Source organism: Camellia sinensis, chromosome 10 (assembly GCF_055761805.1).
Source record: "Camellia sinensis isolate YWXY chromosome 10, ASM5576180v1, whole genome shotgun sequence".
Taxonomy (NCBI): Eukaryota; Viridiplantae; Streptophyta; class Magnoliopsida; order Ericales; family Theaceae; genus Camellia; species Camellia sinensis.
The window spans coordinates 160,797,895-160,810,420 of NC_138970.1; positions in this window are offsets into that span (position 1 = coordinate 160,797,895).

Consider the following 12,526-nt stretch of genomic DNA (forward strand, 5'->3'; position numbering starts at 1 on the left):
CTGACCAAAGCAAGTACTATAACGAAGATAACCTTCAGGTATGGAGGGATAGGTGCCTACGAAGGGATGAGGAAGTAAAAGACTTGGCAAACAAGTTGGCAGACCTATAGTCAGTGGTCAACTTCATGATGCAAAACAATGTCACGCAGCCACCATACCCGCTGCAGGATACGCCGATGCCAGCAATTAATACCCAGAAGGGAGGAAGAAGAACAATCCCCGAAGTCCCTCAGCACACCAGAAGCGGAAGACACTCTCACCGACCTTCCAGGGAAGGCGGACGAGAAGAGCCGAGACGAGAGGAGTCCTGAAGAACGTATCACACGAAGGATCCAGAGCCCAAAGAACATCGGCATGTTCAAGGGCAGGCGCTCTGCTTTGACACAACACATGGAGAGAGATCAAAACGAGCCCACCAGGAGGCCGAAAGTAGTGTGCCGAAGAGATTGAAGTCCAGAGATAGCTGAGCTCCAGGGAGGAGTAAAGAAGACTTGAGAGATTACCTCAAAAGGAAGCAACAGAATGCTGAAACTGAGGTAACTTCCCCGGTTAAGCCGAAGACACCATTCTCGGTGGAACTGGACAAATTTCAAGCACCAAAGAGATTCAGTATGCCGAGGTTCCAAATATATGATGGCAAGTCAGATCCCAACTTCCACGTCGGGCTATACCTGAATTCAATGGCATTATATAGTGGGAACGAGCCGTTGCTCTGCAAAGTTTTCCCCTCGTCCTTTGGGGAAATTGCATCAGATTGGTTCCATAAACTACCGAAGGAAAGCGTAAAGACTTGGGAAGGCCTGGCCGAGATGTTTGTGGCCAGGTTTGTGACAAATAAACTACAACCCTTGAGGGTTGACGCACTGATGGCTTTAAAGATCGCCAAGGATGAAGGCCTTAGGGCCTACGCAAAAAGGTATTACGAGGTGTTCAATCGAATACCTGATTGCAACCAAGAGGTGGCAGTCGTGTCCTTCAAGAACGGCCTGAAAGATGACTGCCCACTACGGAAATCTTTGGCAAAGACATTGCCAAAAAGCATGGAAGAACTCATGGCGAGAATAGAGAAGTACGCCAGAGCCGAGGAGGATACGTCGGGAAATAAAGAAACAAAGCAGGAGAAAGGAAACGGCTCGCCGAAGCGAAGCCGAGGTAACAACGGACCGACCAAACAAGAAACGGACTTGAAGGCGAAACAGGCAGTAACGACTATATTCCGAGTCTCGATCCACGAAGTCTTAGATCAAATATGAAACCAACCATATTTTAGAGGACCGACAAGAACACCAGGGGAATTCATGGGAAGAAACGTCGGTAGGCGTTGTGCTTACCATAATGAAGAAGGGCATCCAACTCAGGGCTGCAGAGCCCTAAAAGCACACTTAGAAGACTTGGTAAGGCAAGGACATCTGAGGGACCTTGTTGATGAGGCCAGGACTAGAGAAGAATAGGCAAGATTGCCTCAAGCACCAGCAGCTCCGCCTCCCCCAGCACAGCAACCACCTGCAGGAGGACCACGGGTGGTTAACGTAATTCACTCAAAGGTGAAAGAAAACGACATACGAGGGGAGACCCAGAAGGTGAAACACCTGCAGCACGTGAACCATGTTGGACATAAACGGCCTCGGCTTGAAGAATGCCAAGGACCGACGATAGCATTTACTGAAGCCGACCTAGAGATGGTCCAGCATCCCCATAATGATGCCTTGGTAGTATCCCTCCAGGTTGGGGAATGCCAAGTGAAACGCATCCTGATTGATCAAGTCAGCTCTTGCGACATCATGTACGTTAGATGTTACAAAGAGCTGGGCCTTCATCCTGATGACTTAAAGCAATCAAATGGCCCGATGGTCGGCTTCAATAGAACGCCGACGTGGCCACTGGGTGCAACAAGCTTGGAAGTACAAGCTGGCACTAAGAAGATCAGGACAGAATTCATGGTGATTGACACACCTTCACCATATAACATCATCTTGGGAAGACCATGGTTGCATGCAATGGGGGCAGTTCCCTCAACATTGCATCAACTACTGCGGTTCCCAACAGAGCATGGGATTGAAGAAGTCAGAGGAGATCAACTGCAGGTAAAGAATTGCTCCATGGCAGCAATGAAATCCACCTGCAACATTCGAGAACCAGAAAAGGTAGAAATCGAAGATGAGGATGTAGAAGTCCTAGAAGACGTCGGCAAATAACCAGCCGAGAAGAGCGAAGAAGCACTGAAGAAAATCCTCGTCCAGGATGAAGACGAAGAACGCTTCTTTCTTCTCGGCTCGGGCTTAGCCGAAGAAGAGGAAAAAGAGTTGGAGACTTTTTTAAGAGCCAACATTGAGGTATTCGCCTGGACACCTTACGAAATGCCTGGCATTGACCCCGAGGTCACTTGCCACAGACTGAATGTCGACAGGTCGGCAAAACCTGTGATTCAACGAGCCAGAAGACCGACGTTGATGCACGTCAAAGCAGTAGAAGAAGAAGTGGACAGACTTCTGGAGGCCAGGGCCATCAAAGAAGTTCATTAACCGACATGGCTATCCAACACAGTAGTGGTAAAGAAGAAGAACGGTAAATGGCGGGTCTGCGTAGATTTTACAAGCCTGAACAAAGCTTGTCCCAAAGACTGCTTTCCTCTACCCAAGATTGACCAGTTGGTAGACGCCACATCTGGACATGGAAGGATGAGCTTCCTGGATGCTTACAGAGGATACCACCAGGTAGCCATGCACCCTCCAGACGAAGAGAAGACAGCGTTTATCACCCCGAAAGGACTGTATTGTTACAAGGTAATGCCTTTTGGGTTGAAAAACACAGGAGCAACTTACCAAAGGTTGGTAACCAAGATGTTCAAAAATCTGATTGGCCAAACAGTAGAAGTCTATATCGACGACATGGTCGTGAAGACCAAGGAACCTAAGGGTCATCTTGCCGACCTAAACGAGGTCTTTAATATACTCAAAACATACCGGCTCCGACTCAACGCATCGAAGTGCGCGTTTGGAGTTGGATCAGGCAAATTTTTGGGGTACCTAGTAACAAGAAAGGGCATTGAGGCCAGCCCAGATCAAATCAAGGCCATCCTAGAGCTGAAAAGCCTAACGTCGGCAAAACAGGTTCAGATGCTTACTGGAAGGGCCGCAGCCCTAAACAGGTTCATCAGCAGAAGCTCAGACAAATGTAAACCCTTCTTCAACCTGGTAAAGAAGGCCACGGACTTCTTATGGACTGAGGAATGTGAGGCCGCTCTGGCCGACCTAAAAAAGTATCTGACCACGGCTCCAGTCCTCTCAACACCTGAACCTGGAGAAGAATTATTTTTGTATTTGGTAGTTTCAGAACACGCAGTAAGTGCAGTGCTAATCCGAGAGGAAAAGGGAGAGCAAAAGGCTGTTTACTATGTAAGCAAAACCTTGGCTGATGCAGAAATAAGGTACCTCCCACTAGAGAAATTAATGCTGGCCTTAGTAATGACTTCAAAGAAACTGATCCATTACTTTCAAGCACACAAGATTATAGTGCTAACAGAGCACCCGCTGAAGTCCTTGTTACATCAAGGAGACTTAACTGGAAGAATAGCAAGATGGGCAGTGGCCTTGGGCCAATACGACCTGGAGTTCAGGCCGAGAACAGCAATTAAGGGTCAAGTTTTGGCCAACTTCGTGGCCGAATTCACGTCGGAATCCATCGAACATCAGGCTCCATCGAGCCGAGATGAACAATGTCCAAGCAAACAAGGAGAAGCCCAGCCAAAGACAAAAGAACAAGGAAAAGAAAAACTAAGACCCTGCAGTATTTACATCGGCGACTCCTTTCGCCTGTTTGTCGATGGGAGTTCAAACCGACAAGGAGCGGGGGCAGGAGTAGTGTTAATATCTCCTGATGGGGAGATATTGGAACAGTCTATTCGATTGGGGTTCAAAGCCTCAAACAATGAGGCAGAATACGAAGCACTGATTGTAGGACTGAAGCTAGCAGTGGCAGTAGAAGTAGATGAGGTAATAATTTTTTGTGATTCATAACTTATAGTAAATCAAACAACAGGAGAGTTTGCAACCCGAGATGAGAGGATGTCGGCATACGCAAAGGAGGTCATCAGACTGGCAAGCTTGTTTCGCAATTGCCGACTTCTTCAAGTCAGCCGAGATGATAACAACTACGCCGACGTGTTGGCCAACTTGGCAAGCTCAATGCAAACTGGAAAAACAAGAACAATAATGATTGACTATCTGTCAAACCCGAGCATAGAACAGCCGATCACAGAGCACGAAACAATGTGTGTGGACTTAGGTCCAAGCTGGATGGATGCAATTGTTGCATTCCTGAAAGAAGAAAAACTGCCAGAGGACCACAAGGAGGCACACAAGATCAGATTGAAGTCAGCAAGATTCAGTCTGACAGCGAACGGACATCTCTATAGAAGATCTTTCACAGGACCCCTTCTAAGGTGCATACACCCTTTGCAGATTGAAGATTTTCTATACGAAATTCACGAAGGGATTTGTGGAAGCCACACTGGGGGCAGATCACTAGCTCACAGGGCCATTACCCAGGGGTATTGGTGGCCCTACATGCAAAAAGATGCAGAAGCCTACGTGAAGAAGTGTGAACAATGCCAAAGGTTCGCACCTTTGATACATCAGCCAGCTGTTGACCTGAACCCTGTATCCAGTCCATGGCCATTTGCCCAATGGGGCATGGATCTCGTTGGGCAGTTACCCCAAGCAACTGGGCAAAGAAAGTACTTGCTGGTAGCAACAGATTACTTCACGAAGTGGATAGAAGCAGAACCTCTTGCCAAAATCCGAGATGTGGACGTCAAGAACTTCATATAGAGAAACATCATCACCAGATTTGGCATTCCAAGAGCAATAGTTGCTGACAACGGAACACAGTTTGACAGCAAACTCATCAAGAACTTCTGTGCAAAATTCAAGATAAAGAATTACTTTTCAACACCAAGTTTTCCCCAAAGCAACGGGCAAGCAGAAGCATCCAACAAAGTAATTTTGGATGAGATAAAGAAGAGGCTGCAGGCAGCAAAAGGAAAGTGGGTAGACGAGTTGCCCAATGTACTCTGGGCTTATCAGACTACGCCGAGAAGATCAACAGGGGAAACCCCCTTTGCCATGGCTTACGGCACATAAGCAGTTATCCCACTGGAGATCGGCATCCCAAGGATCAGAACCTAGGGAGTAAAGAATGCGACTAATGACATACTTCTAGCCCGAGATCTAGATCTCTTAGAAGAAAGAAGAGAGAAAGCTGCAATTCAGCTCACAGCATACCAGCAGCAGCTTGCTAGAACTTACAATAAGAAGGTCAATCCAAGGGATTTTCAGGTCGGCGACCTAGTCCTAAGAAAAGTTGTTGGCAACAAGAAGGACCCTAGAGAAGGCAAGCTTGGACCAAACTGGGAAGAACCCTATAGAATCACTTCGGTATTGGGCAATAGAGCATACCGACTCGAAGATAATGAGGGCAAAGCATTGCCAAGACCTTGGAACACTTGTAATTTAAAATTTTTCTATCATTAGATGTTCCTTGTTATTATTCATCAATAAAATTTCAGTAGAGTTCTCCAAAGACTTGTAAATTGTCAAAAGATGCATAATAATTGTTTTTGAATAATGAGAACCCAAGTGGAACTCAGGTTCACATTGGGGGCAGAGAGAAGACAGTAATGCTTAACGCTTGTTGAAATTTGTAGCAATTTACAAGTTGAAATTAAGCCGAGATAATTGTTTATCTTCACTTGTTGAAATTTGTAGCAATTTACAAGTTGAAGTTAAGCCGAGATAATTGTTTATCTTCACTTGTTGAAATTTGTAGCAATTTACAAGTTGAAGTTAAACTAAAGTAATGCTTAACGCTTGTTGAAATTTGTAGCAATTTACAAGTTGAAGTTAAGCCGAGATAATTGTTTATCTTCACTTGTTGAAATTTGTAGCAATTTACAAGTTGAAGTTAAACTCAAGTTGAAGTTAAACTAAAGTAATGCTTAACGCTTGTTGAAATTTGTAGCAATTTACAAGTTGAAGTTATGCCGAGATAATTGTTTATCTTCACTTGTTGAAATTTGTAGCAATTTACAAATTGAAGTTAAACTAAAGTAATGCTTAACGCTTGTTGAAATTTGTAGCAATTTAAAAGTTGAAGTTAAGCCGAGATAATTGTTTATCTTCACTTGTTGAAATTTGTAGCAATTTACAAGTTGAAGTTAAACTAAAGTAATGCTTAACGCTTGTTGAAATTTATAGCAATTTACAAGTTGAAGTTAAGCCGAGATAATTGTTTATCTTCACTTGTTGAAATTTGTAGCAATTTACAAATTGAAGTTAAACTAAAGTAATGCTTAACGCTTGTTGAAATTTGTAGCAATTTACAAGTTGAAGTTAAGCCGAGATAATTGTTTATCTTCACTTGTTGAAATTTGTAGCAATTTACAAGTTGAAGTTAAACTAAAGTAATGCTTAACGCTTGTTGAAATTTATAACAATTTACAAGTTGAAGTTAAGCCGAGATAATTGTTTATCTTCACTTGTTGAAATTTGTAGCAATTTACAAGTTGAAGTTAAACTCAAGTTGAAGTTAAACTAAAGTAATGCTTAACGCTTGTTGAAATTTGTAGCAATTTACAAGTTGAAGTTAAGCCGAGATAATTGTTTATCTTCACTTGTTGAAATTTGTAGCAATTTACAAGTTGAAGTTAAACTAAAGTAATGCTTAACGCTTGTTGAAATTTGTAACAATTTACAAGTTGAAGTTAAACCGAGATAATTGTTTATCTTCACTTGTTGAAATTTGTAGCAATTTACAAGTTGAAGTTAAACTCAAGTTGAAGTTAAACTAAAGTAATGCTTAATGCTTGTTGAAATTTGTAGCAATTTACAAGTTGAAGTTAAGCCGAGATAATTGTTTATCTTCACTTGTTGAAATTTGTAGCAATTTACAAGTTGAAGTTAAACTAAAGTAATGCTTAACGCTTGTTGAAATTTGTAGCAATTTACAAGTTGAAGTTAAGCCGAGATAATTGTTTATCTTCACTTGTTGAAATTTGTAGCAATTTACAAGTTGAAGTTAAACTAAAGTAATGCTTAACGCTTGTTGAAATTTGTAGCAATTTACAAGTTAAAGTTAAACTAAAGTAATGCTTAACGCTTGTTGAAATTTGTAGCAATTTACAAGTTGAAGTTAAGCCGAGATAATTGTTTATCTTCACTTGTTGAAATTTATAGCAATTTACAAGTTAAAGTTAAGCCAATATATTGCTTAGCACTTGTTAAATTAGGTCTTTATGTGTTTATCCTTGTTGAAACTTATAAGCAATTTACAGGACAAATACTTGCCGAGATAAATTATCGGGTGACATAACCGAGGTGTGTTACCCCGAGAAGATTGCACAAAGAAGAAAGAGTACATACGATATATGCAGAATATTCTAAGTATAAAATCATACGAAGACAAAGAAGAAAAGACAGGAGTACAAGCATTCAATAAAAGAGAAAAGTTGTATTAACATTCCAAGTAAAAAGGGAGGCACGCCGGCCATACACAGAACATACATCCTTCCCTAAGATAACGAAGCAAGAAAATACAACGAAGACTTAGAGCTAAGGCTCCTCTCCTCCAGATTGTTGGATTTGAAGATCAGATACCACCTCGGCCTCCTTCTCTGCCGCTATCTCGGCGTCAATCTCTTGGAGAGTTTCTTCAACAGTTTTGACCTCAGAAGGGATGTCGGCTGGGGCGATGTCGGGAACAGCTTCTTGGACAACCTCATCACCTTTCTCATCCTGAGTCAAGTCTAGAACTTGCTCATTCTGAGGAGGGGACTTGGCCCCATCAACATCCTTGATTTTTCTAACCAAAGCCTCATCCTCTTCCTCATCGGCATCCTCAGACTCAGATTCGCCGACGTCTTAATTTGAGGGTTGGGCTGGAGGGAATGGAAGAGGAATATTGTCGGCATTTCTCAGAGGCGAATCATTAGGAACATTTAGTTTTTTCAGAAAAGACATCCAACCAAGGGTGAAACCCTTGTTGCATGCCTGCTTCACTTGAAGTTCATAGGCCTCAGTAACGTCGGCCATGCCTTGATTATAGGCCTTTTCATCAGCTTCTTTGATTTCAGCTTCTTTGGTGGCCAGGGCCTCCTGAAGCTCTTTCTCAGCTTGGGCCATCTTTTCCTCGGCCTCTCTCCTTTGAGATTCAGCCACTTTTCTGATAGCCTCAGCAGCCTCGGCCTTCTCTTCGACATTATTCTGAGCTTTAATTGCGGCTTCAGCTTGATCTTCTAACTTCTTCATTTTTGATTCAAGGCCCTTATTGATCTTTTGAATAGAAGAGAACTCCTTCTTCATGTCGACCAGCCTTTGCCGATTCTCAAAGGACTGCATTGAAAATGAGTGGGCATGCTGGATGGCCTGAAAGAAAACAGAGGTATTAGAAAAAATTCAAAGTATGAAAGAGGAAAATTACCAATTAGAAGACATTTACCTGAACAGAGTGTTGAAGCATTAGGGCGTAATTCTCATACTCGCTAAAGCCAGCATTACGCTCCAAGTCCCCTGGCAGAAGCAGAGCTGTACTAAGTGCTACGCCGACATTGATATCATCGCCACTGTCAGTGGACAGGACTGGCTTATCCTCCAAAGTAATTTTTGGAGTCCAAGGGGCACCGCTCTGTTTGGACCCCGAAGTCGTTGCAGAAGAAGACCTCAGCTTTTTGGATTTTGGGAATTCTAATGGCTGAGTTTCAGAGCGCCTCTTTCCAGCAGAGGGTTGAGATTTGTCGCTCTCAGCCAACTTTGATATAGGCAAAGCATCCTCAGTCTCAGTCTGAGTAACTTTAGCCTTTGGGAGGGCCTTCTTAATTCTTTTTGGCTTAGGTGGAGGAAGGGTTTGTGCAGGTTGATCATCAACCGATGTTGGAATACTGGCCAGAAGATCTTTCGCGACTGGTTTTGCGCGACCCATCTCGGCAGTAGAAACCGTTTGACGTTGGTGGCGGCGTTGTGAAATTGGAACCAAGTATGGAACTGAAGTAGACGGTTGCTCGACCGGATCAGAAGTTGACCCCTGATCTGTCCGAGATGTGGATGCAATCTGTGGAGTAGTGACAGAATGTGGAGATAAGCTTTTCTTCTTCTTTTTTCTGGGGACGTCGGGGAGAGCTGATTTGTATGTCGGGATAAAGTTGAGAAGCAGGGGTGCCTTTCGCTTCTCGATTGGCAAATCCAGAAGTCTCTTCAAGTCTTTGCTGGGGACAAAGGATTGGCGAAAGTGTTTTGGTGGTTGACAAACAGCTGCAAGAAGAACATACATCAAAAAATAGACAAAGTATTTAAGACTTTGAAAGAAAACAGGCAGAGCTAAATGCTGGGCTCTTTCCCTTACCCTCTAAAACTGATCGGGGAACAGGGTAGAGATGGATGTCCTCGTCTGGAGCAAACTCCCAATTTCCCGAGGTAATAAGATAGTCATCTCTAGCCCCCTTGTTGGAGTCTGGGAGGTCGGCTATAATTTTGAATTCTGTAGACATCGGCTTAAGATAATAAATGAAGCTTTTTTCTTTCAAGTTAAGGACAGACATGGTATAGCAATATTGGATGTCGGCAAGGGTGATCCTAGCGTTTTCCTGTTTAGCTAGGGCTATGATACCAAAGATCACTCGATAGGAATTGATTGCTAGTTGCATGGGGTTCAACTTATAATAATGAATGATCTCGCGAAAAAGAATGTTGAGTGGGAGCCGGAGTCCGCACTCAGTAAAAGCTACAATGGGAAGGGGCATGGCATTTTCTGTAGGCATGATGGAGTCATCATCCCCAGCCAGTCTCAGATGGACATCGACAGGGATGGAGAACTCCTGCCTAAAGTACTCAAGTTTGGTCAGAGTATCTACCCTATGTCTCCACATACCCATGATATCGGCTTGAATTAGAAGGGTTGAAATTCAGAAAAATGTTTCTTATTAATAGGACCTCGGCAAATACCTAGGTTTGGGCTGGTACAGAAATTTGTAAGGAATGTTTCAGTTTTGCCCTAAATCGTGGGTTCTACAAACAAATCCCAAACCTAAGCTATGAAGAAGAAGATCAAAGGTACAGATCTGGAAAAGACACAGAAAATAGAAACAAGAATGTAATTCATAATCAAGAATGGTGATGAAGCTATCAGGAAATCAAGACAAAAAGATTGCACAAGTGTGTCAAGCCAAGAACAGTGGCAGAAATCAACAGATGTGTGAACAGTGTGTATTCAAGAAGATGATTTGGAAACAACGAGTAAAACAGCAATGGTGATTAACAATGAAGCAGAAACATCAGGGAAATGAAAACGAAAGGAACAGTAGCTTACCAGAGAAAGGGAAGCCGGAAAGGGATTTGCCAATGTCCTACGACGATTGCAGGAGCAGAAGACCAGTGGAAATCTTGCCGAAAGGGGTGAACGGAGAAGGTTGCAGAGCTTTGGAAGCTTGAGTGATGGAGGATTTCGAAAGCTAGAGAGAGAGCAGGGGATTCGAATGAAAAAGTGAAGAGACGAAAAAAAGAGAAAAAAGTTTTTGATTAAACAGAAACGGTGGCAAAAGCAATCAATACGCCTAGAAGAACGAGGGCGTCAGACAGCGCACGTGAAAAAAGAGGTGGCTAACAAGCGCGTCACATGTACGAACCAATAAGAGGGAAACGTATGCCTAAAACGGTTGAATTAAAGTGTATGACAGCTCATGCGCGTAAGAAGTTCCTTAAAAATCTTGATTTTTTAGGGAAAGCATGTCGGCCAGAAATGGATGATCTCGGCTATCAAACTTTAAGCTGATTTACTGGAAGAAAATACAGATATAGGTTCCATCACCTCAGAATGCCGAGGTAATAGAACCTAGGGGGTAGTTGTGGGGATGTATTTTCTGAATACCAACACGTGGCAAGGTGACGCCGACGTATCAGCCGAGGTGCCACGTGTCATGGTTGTGACGCCGAGATTATCTCGGCAAGGCCGAGTTTATCTCCAGAGATATCGGAATCCGAGATAAATGGATAAGGGACAAGAGTCCTAGAGTAAAGAGGAGACTTAGCCAAGATAAGGATAAAGCTCTTAGGGAGTTTATCTTTATCTCTTGAGGAGTCCAAAGTAAGTACTGAGTTGGAGTCCATAGAAGTCAGGCTTCTAATGGGACTAGGATTAAGTGAACTATAAAAGAGAGGCACCCCTGTGGGTTTAAGGTACGCAGTTTTATGCTTTGAGTAGTGAGTTTAGCACTTGAATATATTTGAGAGCTATACTGACTTGATCGTCGGAGTGCCTCCGGGTGGAAGAGCCACCGCCGGAGCCTTTTCTTTCTGTTGTAGGTTAGTTGAAGCCATCTATTCTGCCGGTGCTCTCCAGCTGATTACTAGGCGGGCAGTGTGGTCAGAAAATCACCCACACATTTATTAATAAGAGTTTTTGAAAAAATTTAATTGGATCATGTTTTCATAAATTTATACAAGTAATAGTCTTCCGTTTGATAATTTTTATTGGTTGAAATCTCAACTATCTAGTCTAATTTAACTTTCAACCGAAAACAAGCTAAATCCTTTAACTGAAGTGATAATATTGTTAATTAATGAAAAAAATGTAAATTTTTTTATTATTCATTAAAGTGAGGGGCATATAGATTTTGATAATTTAAATAATTCATTTTATAAAAAAATTAGTGTATAATATCTATTAAAAAAATTAGACTAATCTAATAATCGTATAATTTTTATTTTATTATATTTATTTTAAAAAATTAAAATATATTTATGATATATTTTTCATAGACAACAATTATTGAAACATGCAAAAATATTAGAGACTTTAATATTTGTTGAATATTTGATAATTTTCTTGGTCTCTAGTATTTTTCTATTTGTCTAGATCACCTATCATTTGACGGCCAATTAATTTCACCAATCTCCACATCTTCAATCCCCAATGAGGAATAGTCCCTCCATACAAATATCGTCCTTGTAAGTCTCATTTTGGTTCCACAATTACCATCCAAAATCGTTTATTTCCTAAAATCTGCAGTGAAAATCATATTTATAAAAAAAAAAATTAGCGTATAATTCATACTATACACGTTTTTTTTATATTTATTTTGATCAAGAAAAAAATTAATATTTTGAGGTGTCATGACTACATCTGTAGAATCAAATTCAGAGATAATTGATTATTAGTCTGATTTGACCTAATACATAGAAAGGGACCCACCACCGAGATTGTAACGCTCCGAAAATTTATATACAATAACTCATCCACAATATCAATAATTGACAACAATGATAAAATAATTTATTGAGTTTACAAAAGGATAACATATGCAGGTATATATTCATAAGTCTGGTCCTGAATCCTAGCATATGTTGGAAATTAAGAAATAAAATAAAAGTTAAACAGATAAGAAATGCCCTAAGGGCCTATAACTTTCTAAGTCAATACTTGGTTACAACAAATATGGATTAAGATTCAATACTGTTAAAACTCTTAGCTTGTACAAAAT